General features: G+C 42.8%; 1 pseudogene; it reads right to left on the reverse strand.

Moving 5' to 3' along the window:
* Positions 1-665: 665 nt before the first annotated feature.
* Positions 666-1,169, reverse strand: LOC123396263 (annotated as a pseudogene).
* Between the last annotated feature and the right edge of the window lie 8,461 nt (positions 1,170-9,630).

Here is a 9,630-nt window from a genome sequence, read left to right on the forward strand (position 1 = left end):
TCATTCTTTGAATATGTAATGTTGTGGTTATCTCGCTTGTGAAACGTTTAGATGCGCCTCTTTTCCTTTTGGGCATCGCCCCAAAAATAGAAAGGGCCGCATCTTAGTCATTACACCTACCATGTCTCGGTTTCAATGTCCATGTTCGCCCCAGCCACCATGAATGCCTCATCATGGACCAGGTGAGTGCTCCAAAACCATTGCCACCTTTCCTCACACTGTGGCATCTATTCTCATCCGGATCATCCCAATTGTCCCTCCTTCATTGAGTCTGGTGGCGGCAACTGAAGAATACAGTCGCCATCCATTTGTGAGGGCATGTAATTAAGGAAGGAAATATATGGTCCACGAGGTTGCTACCATCAGCCATCAGGCTGCTGAAATATAATGAAAAAGACTGAGATGGTTACTCTCATAGAAGACACCTTGGAATATAATTATAGGAAATAACTTTGTACATATTGGCCGACACAAAAAGAAAAAATCTCATACATGCACTATCATGAAGGAAACAATTCCTAGTTATCTTAGTTCCAAATGGAAACCGATATAAATTCATTGAGATTTAAATGAATGAGAACCGTTAAACCTATGTCTAACTCCATTTTTAGCGAGTTCAACAACGGGCTCGTGGGTATCTACACAACCGGAATAAAGACTCAGAATTACTGAGCTACCCACTCTTTTTTCTCTAATTACCCTCTAAGATCCTCCAAGTTAAACAAGAGTAGAGCATGCTCGTGATCAGCCCTTTCGAGACTTGCTTGACTTTTGGGGGTTTCCTCCAACCGAATCCTTTGTTCCACTTCCAGGCACCTCCTTGCGAAGCTTTCCGCCTCAAGGACATCCTGGTCGTGGGAAACAACATTGGAAAAGAAAACGGATCCTCCCTCATTCTTCCGCATATCTTGATAAGACGCTTGGAGAACAGTGAAAGAATCAGTTACATGAATATAGTCCGAATAGGAACGAAGCGCTTCATCGACTAAGTAGGGCTCGATCGGTAGATAAGGACCTACTTTTTGATAAAGCGCCACAAATTCATGAATGACATCTTGTCGCATAGAAGAGAGCTTTTCTTCCATTAGGAATAGCATAAGTCGCCCAAGTGTGTCTTCCAGAGGGGTATTGTGATTTAGCTTGTTCTGAATGAACGTAACCCACCCCATGTTCACTTTATGTGACAATTATGGAAAAGGAACAACCAGAAGAGAAAACAAACAAAAAAGCATGAGAAAGCACATGCAAGAAAATAAGCCTTTATTTTCTCTCATGAACATATGAAACATCATAGTAACTAAACACAGTAACAAATTCATTCAAAGGTAACCATATTAGTGCATGTAGTGAATAGTTATTTGATCCAGATTGAGTGAAGAAATCAGAAGAAAAAATCGCCTGAAGATCACCATATTAGTTTTCTAATGACTATTAATCAGAATAACATGTTGTCCATTCAAGAATGCAGACATGTATTCCATATTTGTTGTTGCACGCATTGCCACGGGAGACAAACACATAAAAATTGATGAATTATCACATGGTATTTGATAAAAGGATCATTAGTTCTACTTCACATATTGGGACCATGATACATTACAAGTGTCATAGATTTTTTGTTCAAAGAATGTTCACCTAAGTAGAAAATGGATAAAATATCAACATCTTAATCTCTACCAGCTAAGTTGATACATCGTATGGTACTCACGTCTCCACCCCTCGCGTGGCCTCCCCACCTCATCATTTTTTCAACCGAACCCATTTCCCTATGCAAGGTAAAAAGAAAACCGACCATCCATTTCCTTCTCCCTGGTATGACCCCCCCACAAGCACGATTCCTCCTCCGCCGCCGCTTTTGACCATGCCTCCCATATGATGTTGCCTTGTCTCACTCCCTCTGTCATCCAGGCCAACTCCCCTGCCACCTCTCCGCTTAGAGGTCCATGTTCATCCCCATCGCTAGGAATACCTCACCATGGACCAGGTGTGCGCTCCGAAACCGTCGCCTCCTTTCCTCAGCCCGTTGCATCTATTCTCCTCCGGATCATCTCGATTTTTCGTCCTTCACTAAGTCCGACGGCGGCAACCAAAGAAAACCATCCCAATCCATTTTTTCAGGACATGCAATTAAAGAAGGAGATGTGTGGTCCATGAGGTTGTTGCCATCAACCATCGATACTGCTGAAATCTAATGAAAACGTGCCTACAGTATAGTTCATTTCCACTCATTTCCTCATCATGTGGCATCTATTCTCCTCCGGATCATCTCAATTTTTCGTCCTTCACTGAGTCTGGCGGCGGCAACCAAAGAACCCATTCCCGATCCATTTTTTGAGGACATGCAATGAAGGAAGGAGATGTGTAGTCCATGAGGTTGTTGCCATCAGCCATCGAGACTGCTGAAATCTAATGAAAACGTGCCTACATTATAGTTCATTTACAGTCTCATTTATTGGTAGAAATACTCATATTTCAAGCATATAAATCCAAAATGAAAAAGTCTATTATGAGCACCAGAAAGATAGAAATGATCCATTCATTTCAACGCATACTATATTACTACTATGCCTTGGTGCTTAAAGACAAAATTAGTTGCAAACAGTGCATTGCCTACCAACACCATTTGGTGTACCGAGCATAACAATTATAAATTAGTCTATGGCTATGAAGTGCCTAAAACTGAGATTGCAACATGAAAGCAAGCACTCATCAAGTATTTTATTTTGAGATCAGCACTCATCAAGTATTGATCAAATTATATGGTTCAATCGTCCATAGTGAACACATAATTAAAAGAGCTGCCAGAACTCATTGTGGCATTCTATAGAAGCATCATTCTTCTTCAAGTATAGTATTCTCAAGAAAGCATGGTATATCCAATAGATCAAGGCGTTATACGAGCATTATTTCATAGCACAATCTAGGAAAAAATTCCTTTGTTTTGGAAGAACGACAACCCAAGATGTATAGGCCACAAGATCCACAGTTGCTTTGCATTACTCAAAATCAAAAGTTGTGTCAGCAACCATTATTATGTGACATACCTTTAGATAGGAGCTCAATGAAAATTTCCTTCTAAACCCATATTGTGAAAAATAAGCCAGGTTTCAATTTTAATATCTCTGCCAGCATTAATTTTCATCCGCGCAAGCAAAATAAAACTTGAATTTCATACCTCAGAAGCTACTAAAAGTACAATTACAGATTTTTACTATTTGAATATGAGAGAATTGCACACGGTAATTTTGTTATAGCATTTGGTGTTTGATTGTGAAAAATTAGTAATTCTGTGATAGCATTTGGTGTTTGATTGTGAAACGAATCATATGTGCAAGCATAGAGAAAATCTAAAATCCAAATATTTATGTAATTACTTCCTTTTAAACAATTGTTATGGTCAGGTCAAAAGACATAGAAATTGTGACATTTCTAACAACTAAATAGAGGTGCTAGTACAACAGAAAAATGTTGTTACAAGTGGTGTGTCAATGGATAAGTGTACAACCGTAATAAAATATCAAGAGCTGAAAGCATTTCTACTAAAGAAATAAAATAGTCATAAAGGACCAACAGTTCTATGTACAAAATAAATTGAATCAGTTGTAATAGCATTCACTAGTAGAAAATGGCCCATTTGTTCTAGTTCCAGTGGCCCATTAGCCCCGGTTCTTGAACCGGGACTAAATGTTGGGATTGAATCCCATAACCTTTAGTCCCGGTTCCCTTACTAAACAGGACCGAAGGGTCTCCACGTGGCCTCTAAGGGTAGCCCGGGCAGGAGGTTCTTTAGTCTCGGTTGGTCACACCAACCGGGACAACATGGCATCCACGCATCAGAAACTGGCCGGAGCTGGGGTTTTTGTTTTTTTAATGGGGGGAGGGGGTGGGTTTGGGGGGGGGGGGGTGGAGCGTTAATTTAGTGGTTTCATATTGTGTTAGCTAGCTAATAGAGAGAAGTGTCCTCTGTTTCTCCATGCTTGGTCGAACAACAAGTTTTCGTATATCTATCCGACGCTATTACATATATAAAATATAAAATCTTTTACAATTAAGTCAAAACATCATCTAATTAAGATCCAATGACAAATCCACATGGCATTCTTCGTATTTAGGTATGACGTGGTCAACAAAGAATCCCGCCAATTCCTCTTGAATTGCTCGTATGAGATCATATGGTAGGAGTTGATCCCGCATCTCGTAGATCAAATTTAAAGAAGGGGGCCAATACATGCATATATATGAATAAAAATCAACACAATTGTGAATATTATTTACGTACTTGAAATTGTTTCTCACAGAAGACCCCCTCAGAGGTCGAGTGGCGAATGAACTCACATACGTAGTATGCACATAAAACAGTGCCTTCTTTCTGGTACATACACTTTATGAGAATAGAGTTGAATCAAACTCATAAGCAAGCATGGTAATGATATGTTGATGAAAATTTGAATCAATTAGAGATGCGCGGAACTAGCTAGTACTACTTACTTTGGGGTGCATAAATCACAACTCTTTGTTTAGATCAGGAACCATATTGGCAAAATTCGTCCTAACCCTGCCAGACAAAGAAAATGATTAGTTGATATCAGGAAATTAACGAAAGTTGCATGTCGATATGGTCTCTGTATATTGACTGAACTTACTTCTTGAGCATTGTAGTAATGTCCTCATAATCCTCTACGGCTTTATGTCTCGAGTCTACGACATTTACTACTACCCTGCCAACGTCAATGTATAGGAGAATAAAGTGGTCTCTGCGCACGCATATATAACTCATCAATTACATTACTTAATTAACCTCGAGTAAGCGAAACCGAGTTTATAGAAAAGACAACAACACTCACTTGAAGTTGTAAGGAAAGATTATTTCCACTTTTTTTATGTATAAGGAACGAGTTTAGAAAGTTCTCCTCGGTCTCTTTGATTGAGTTTCGTACCGTCAATTCATTTACGACATTTGGGCTAATGAACCCAACGTCGATGATTCCTTCTTTTTTTGATTCGACGATCTTCAATCTGCGTAATATATATAGTGAGGATAATTATATATACATGCAATGAACGAGATGAGCTAGAGACTTAACTATAGAAGTAATACTTACAGACAGTAGGAAGCCATGAGTTGTTTGTCGAGGGCCAGTTGATTGTATAACTGAAATAACTCCTCAAATTGAATAGTAATCATGGGAAGTCCAATGAATTCATGCTCTAGTTTCACTGCCACATACACAACTTTTTTCCCACACTCCCTGCAGGTTTTCATGTACCACTCATGCAATCTGTGCATCATCGTTGTTAGAGCAGGATGACCAGGTTTGACGAGAGGCTTCTTGTGCATGTATTTATATTGTTCTTTTGTTACATCATCCCCCAAGTAATCATCAGGATTGTTACCGGGCACCATCTCCGGATGATTAGCAATGACGATATCAAGCTCGGGAATTGTTTTCCCACTTCTTCGTTCTGCTAACCTTGCATCACCAGTCATAGTTGGAATCCGACGGAGGCGATGGTGGACGCTGACATTGATTGATAGTGCGCTCCACTCTCACTAGATCTAGCTTCCCCTTCGAAGGTGGAGTTTTTTTTTTTGCAAAATGGGCCCTCAATTCGGCATGACATATCTCCTCGTTTTCCTCCTTGGTCCTCTCATATGGTAAATTTCCAGAGGCTTGAGAGATGGACCGAATTTCCCGCCTCTGCTTGTACTGCTAGCCGCCAGAGAGAAGGAGGCGTATCTCTTCTACTTGAGAGAAGGAGGCGGACTCCTCTAACGTGCCGGACGAGCCGGAGCGGCGGCGTTTGTCTTCCGACGTTGCCGACGAGGCGAAGAAGGAGGCGGACTGCTCTGACACGCCGGAGTAGGCGAAGGAGGAGGCGAAGTGCCCTCACGCGTCGGAGGAGCTGGAGAAGGAGGCGGAGTGCATTGATCACTTGCCGGAGGAGGAGGAGGGGGAGGAGGCGGAGTGCCCTGAGGAGTCAGAGGAGGAGGAGGAGGCGGAGGCATCTAGTTTGAAAGCTTGATGAACTCCTTCTGCCATAGACATGTACTCCCCACAACACGAACCAGCTAAATCTCCCCTTCACGTGTAGGGTGGTCAAGCTCGAGTTGCTCAAAATTCTCCATTACTTGATCCACCATCACAACAGCGTAGCCATGTGGAATCGGAAGGCAGTGAAAAGTTCTGTTGGGTTGAGGATGTTCAACAGAGCCGACAACCGCCATAAAAGTGAGGTTCCGACATTTCATCATAAGCTCGCAATGTTGAGCCTCCGTGATAGTATCCACGGGGTAGCTAGGAGCCATGAAGTCATGCTGAATGGGCTCCATGGAAGCCATGCTGCTTCTCCACTGAGATGGTGGGGTACCTTCTAGGACAGCTTCGTGCCGCTGAGATGGTTGGCCGGCAGCTCGCTGGCTCTCAAGTTCCTCTAGCTTTTGCAGTCTTGCCTTGATCTGTTGCATGTCGCTCAGCTCCACTTTCTTCTTTCTCTTCCGGCTTCTGTAACCGCTTGCGTTAGGAAACCCAAACTTCCACGGAACGGAGCCTGGTGTGCCTCGTGTTCGTCCAGGGTGCTCAACATTCCCTAGGGCCTCAGTCAGCTCGTGATTCTCTGTGTCTGGAATGAACGTCCCTTCCTGCGTTGCGGCGATACACTTTTGAAGCTTGATCATGGGTATTGCAAGTTGCTCATCCGTCCAACAACACTTCCCTGTTTCAGGGTCCAAAGTTCCCCCAACCCTGAAGAACCAAGTTCTTGAACGCTCTGGCCAGTTCAATGTGGTTGGACCCCTTTAGCAATCAGGTTATTCTCAGCTTTGTCCCAGAATGGTCGGGATTTGAGGTAGCCACATGACCCCGTGTGATGGTTATACTTCTTCTTTGCGGCACTGGTCTTGTTTGTCTTTGACATTTTCTTACTCTTCTCCGATGACTTGTAGGCCACAAATGCGGGCCAGTGATCTCTTATCTTCTCAAATCGGCCAACGAATTCTGGAGTCTTCCCTTGTCGACAAACATTGATTTCAAATCATTCTTCCACTTCCCGAATAGATGTGCCATCTTCTTAAGAGCACACGCCTTGACAAGTGAATCTATAACTCGCTTATTCGGATCTTCCTCTGGCGGTAGGGTGAAATTTGCCTTCAGCGCGGTCCAAAGATCATCTTTATGCCTATCGGTGACATAATCACCTTTAGGGACGTCGTCGCCCTTAGGTTTTTTCCATTGCTTGACGCTGATCGGGATGTTGTCCCTAACAATAGCTCCGCACTGAGCAGAAAATGCGTCCTTGGTCAGCTTGGGTTCAATCGGTAGGCCATCGGCCGAGATTGCTGTGATTGTGAACTTTTCATCCATGCGCAACCTTCTCTTCGGGCCTCGTCTCTTTACCGAAGTTTGGCTCGATCCGGAGGGCTATAAAAGAAGAAAGAATGAAGTGTTAATATATATACAGACCTTCGGGCTTAATTAATATATATACCTCGCCGGACTTTGCAACATCTCCCTCCTCCGTTTGGTCACCGGAGCCGTGCTACTGCGACAACAGACCTTCCCTAGCAACGGCCACAGGAATCCTGCTCCTACGGCTACGCCTTTAGGGAGTTCCTTCGCAAATATGCAAAGGATTTCCCCGCGGCCTTGGAGCCTTGCGTTGGTGTTCCCTTGAAGAGGAAAGGGTGATGTAGCACAGTGGCGGTAAGTATTTCCCACAGTTTGAGAACCAAGGTATCGATCCAGTGGGAGGATCTCGTCAAATCACAAGTACCTGCACAAACACAAAGAGCTTGCACCCAACGCTATGAAGGGGTTGTTAATCCCTTATAGATTGTTTGCAAAGTGAGAACTGAAAGCAAAAAAGGAAAACAAAGCAAAGTAAAAGTGAAAGTGGAGACGATAGTTGTGAATAGAGCTGGGGGCCGTAGTGTTCACTAGTGGCTTCTCTCATGAAAGCAAGTACACGGTGGGTGAACGAATTACTGTCGAGCAATTGATAGAACCACGCAAAGTCGTGACGTTATCTATGGCAATGATTATATCTATAGGCATCACGTCCAAAACAAGTAGACCGATACTTTCTGCATCTACTACTATTACTCCACACGTCAACCGCTATCCACCATGCATCTAGTGTATTAAGTTCAAAAGAACAGAGTAACACCTTAAGCAAGATGACATGATGTAGATGAACAATCTCAAATCTCTAATGAAAGCCCATCTTGTTACCCTTGATGGCAACAACACGATGCGTGCCTTGCTGCCCCTTCTGTCACTGGGAAAGGTCACCGCATGTTATGAATCCAAAACCTAGCACTTATTCCATTGCAAGAATCATAGATCTAGTTGGCCAAACAAAACCCAAGACTCAGAGAGACTTACAAGGATATAAAATCATGCATATAATAAATCAGCAAAGACTCAAATATAATTCATAGATAATCTGATCACAAATCCACAATTCATCAGATCTCGACAAACACACCGCCAAAGAGGATTACATCGGATAGATCTCCATGAAGATCATGGAGAACTTTGTATTGAAGATCCAAGAGAGAGAAGAAGCCATCTAGCTACTAACTACGGACCCATAGGTCTGAAGTGGACTACTCACGAGTCATTGGAGAGGCGATGATGTTGATGTAGAAGCCCTCCAACTCCAAAGTCCCCTTTGGCAGGGCACCGGGAAGGGCCTCTAGATGAGATCTCGCGGAAATGGAAGCTTGCGGCGGCGGAAAAGTGTTTTCGTGGATGCCCTGTTTTTTTTGGGATTTTAGGGAATATATAGGCGAAAGAGCTAGGGCAGGGGAGCTCCAGGGGGGCCACAAGCCTGGTAGCCACCGGCCCCCCTAGTGGCGGCTACAGGGCTTGTGGGCCCCCTGTGGCTCTCCTGCCTTGGCCCTCAAGTCCCCCGATCTTCTTTTGTTCTGGAAAAATTTATTTCGGGGATTTTATTCCGTTTGGACTCCGTTCCAAAATCAGATCTGAAAAGAGTCAAAAACAACGAAAAAAGGAACTGGCACTTGGCACTGAATTAATAAGTTAGTCCCAAAAAAGATATAAAAGGTATATAAAACATCCAAAGTTGACAAGATAACAGCATGAAACCATCAAAAATTACAGATACGTTTGAGATGTATCAAGCATCCCCAAGCTTAACTCCTGCTCGTCCTCGAGTAGGGAAGTGATAAAGAATGAATTTTTGATGCATTCATGCTACCTAGCATAGATGTCCTTTGTAACACCTCTTATGTGACATGAATGTTCAGATCCATTAGATTCAAAACAATAGTTTTCTATTGAGATGGAGAAAATAGCAGTTCAAGCAAACTAGCAAGGTAATCATTAACTTTCAAAATAACAAGGCCAAAAGAAAGTTATCCCTACAAAATCATTTAGTCTGGCTATGCTCTATCATCCTTGCACAACGAATTTAAATCATGCACAACCTCGGTATTGGCCAAGTAATTGTTTCACACCTTTACTTTCTCAAGCTTTTTCTACTCTCACGCAATACATGAGCATGAGCCATGGTTTTAGCACTATAAGTGGAATGGAGTGTGGTGGAGGTTGCAAGGCAAACAAGGAGAAGATGGTCACATTGACTAGGCATATCAACGAGCTATGGAGA

Source organism: Hordeum vulgare, chromosome 5H, assembly GCF_904849725.1.
Source record: "Hordeum vulgare subsp. vulgare chromosome 5H, MorexV3_pseudomolecules_assembly, whole genome shotgun sequence".
Taxonomy (NCBI): Eukaryota; Viridiplantae; Streptophyta; class Magnoliopsida; order Poales; family Poaceae; genus Hordeum; species Hordeum vulgare.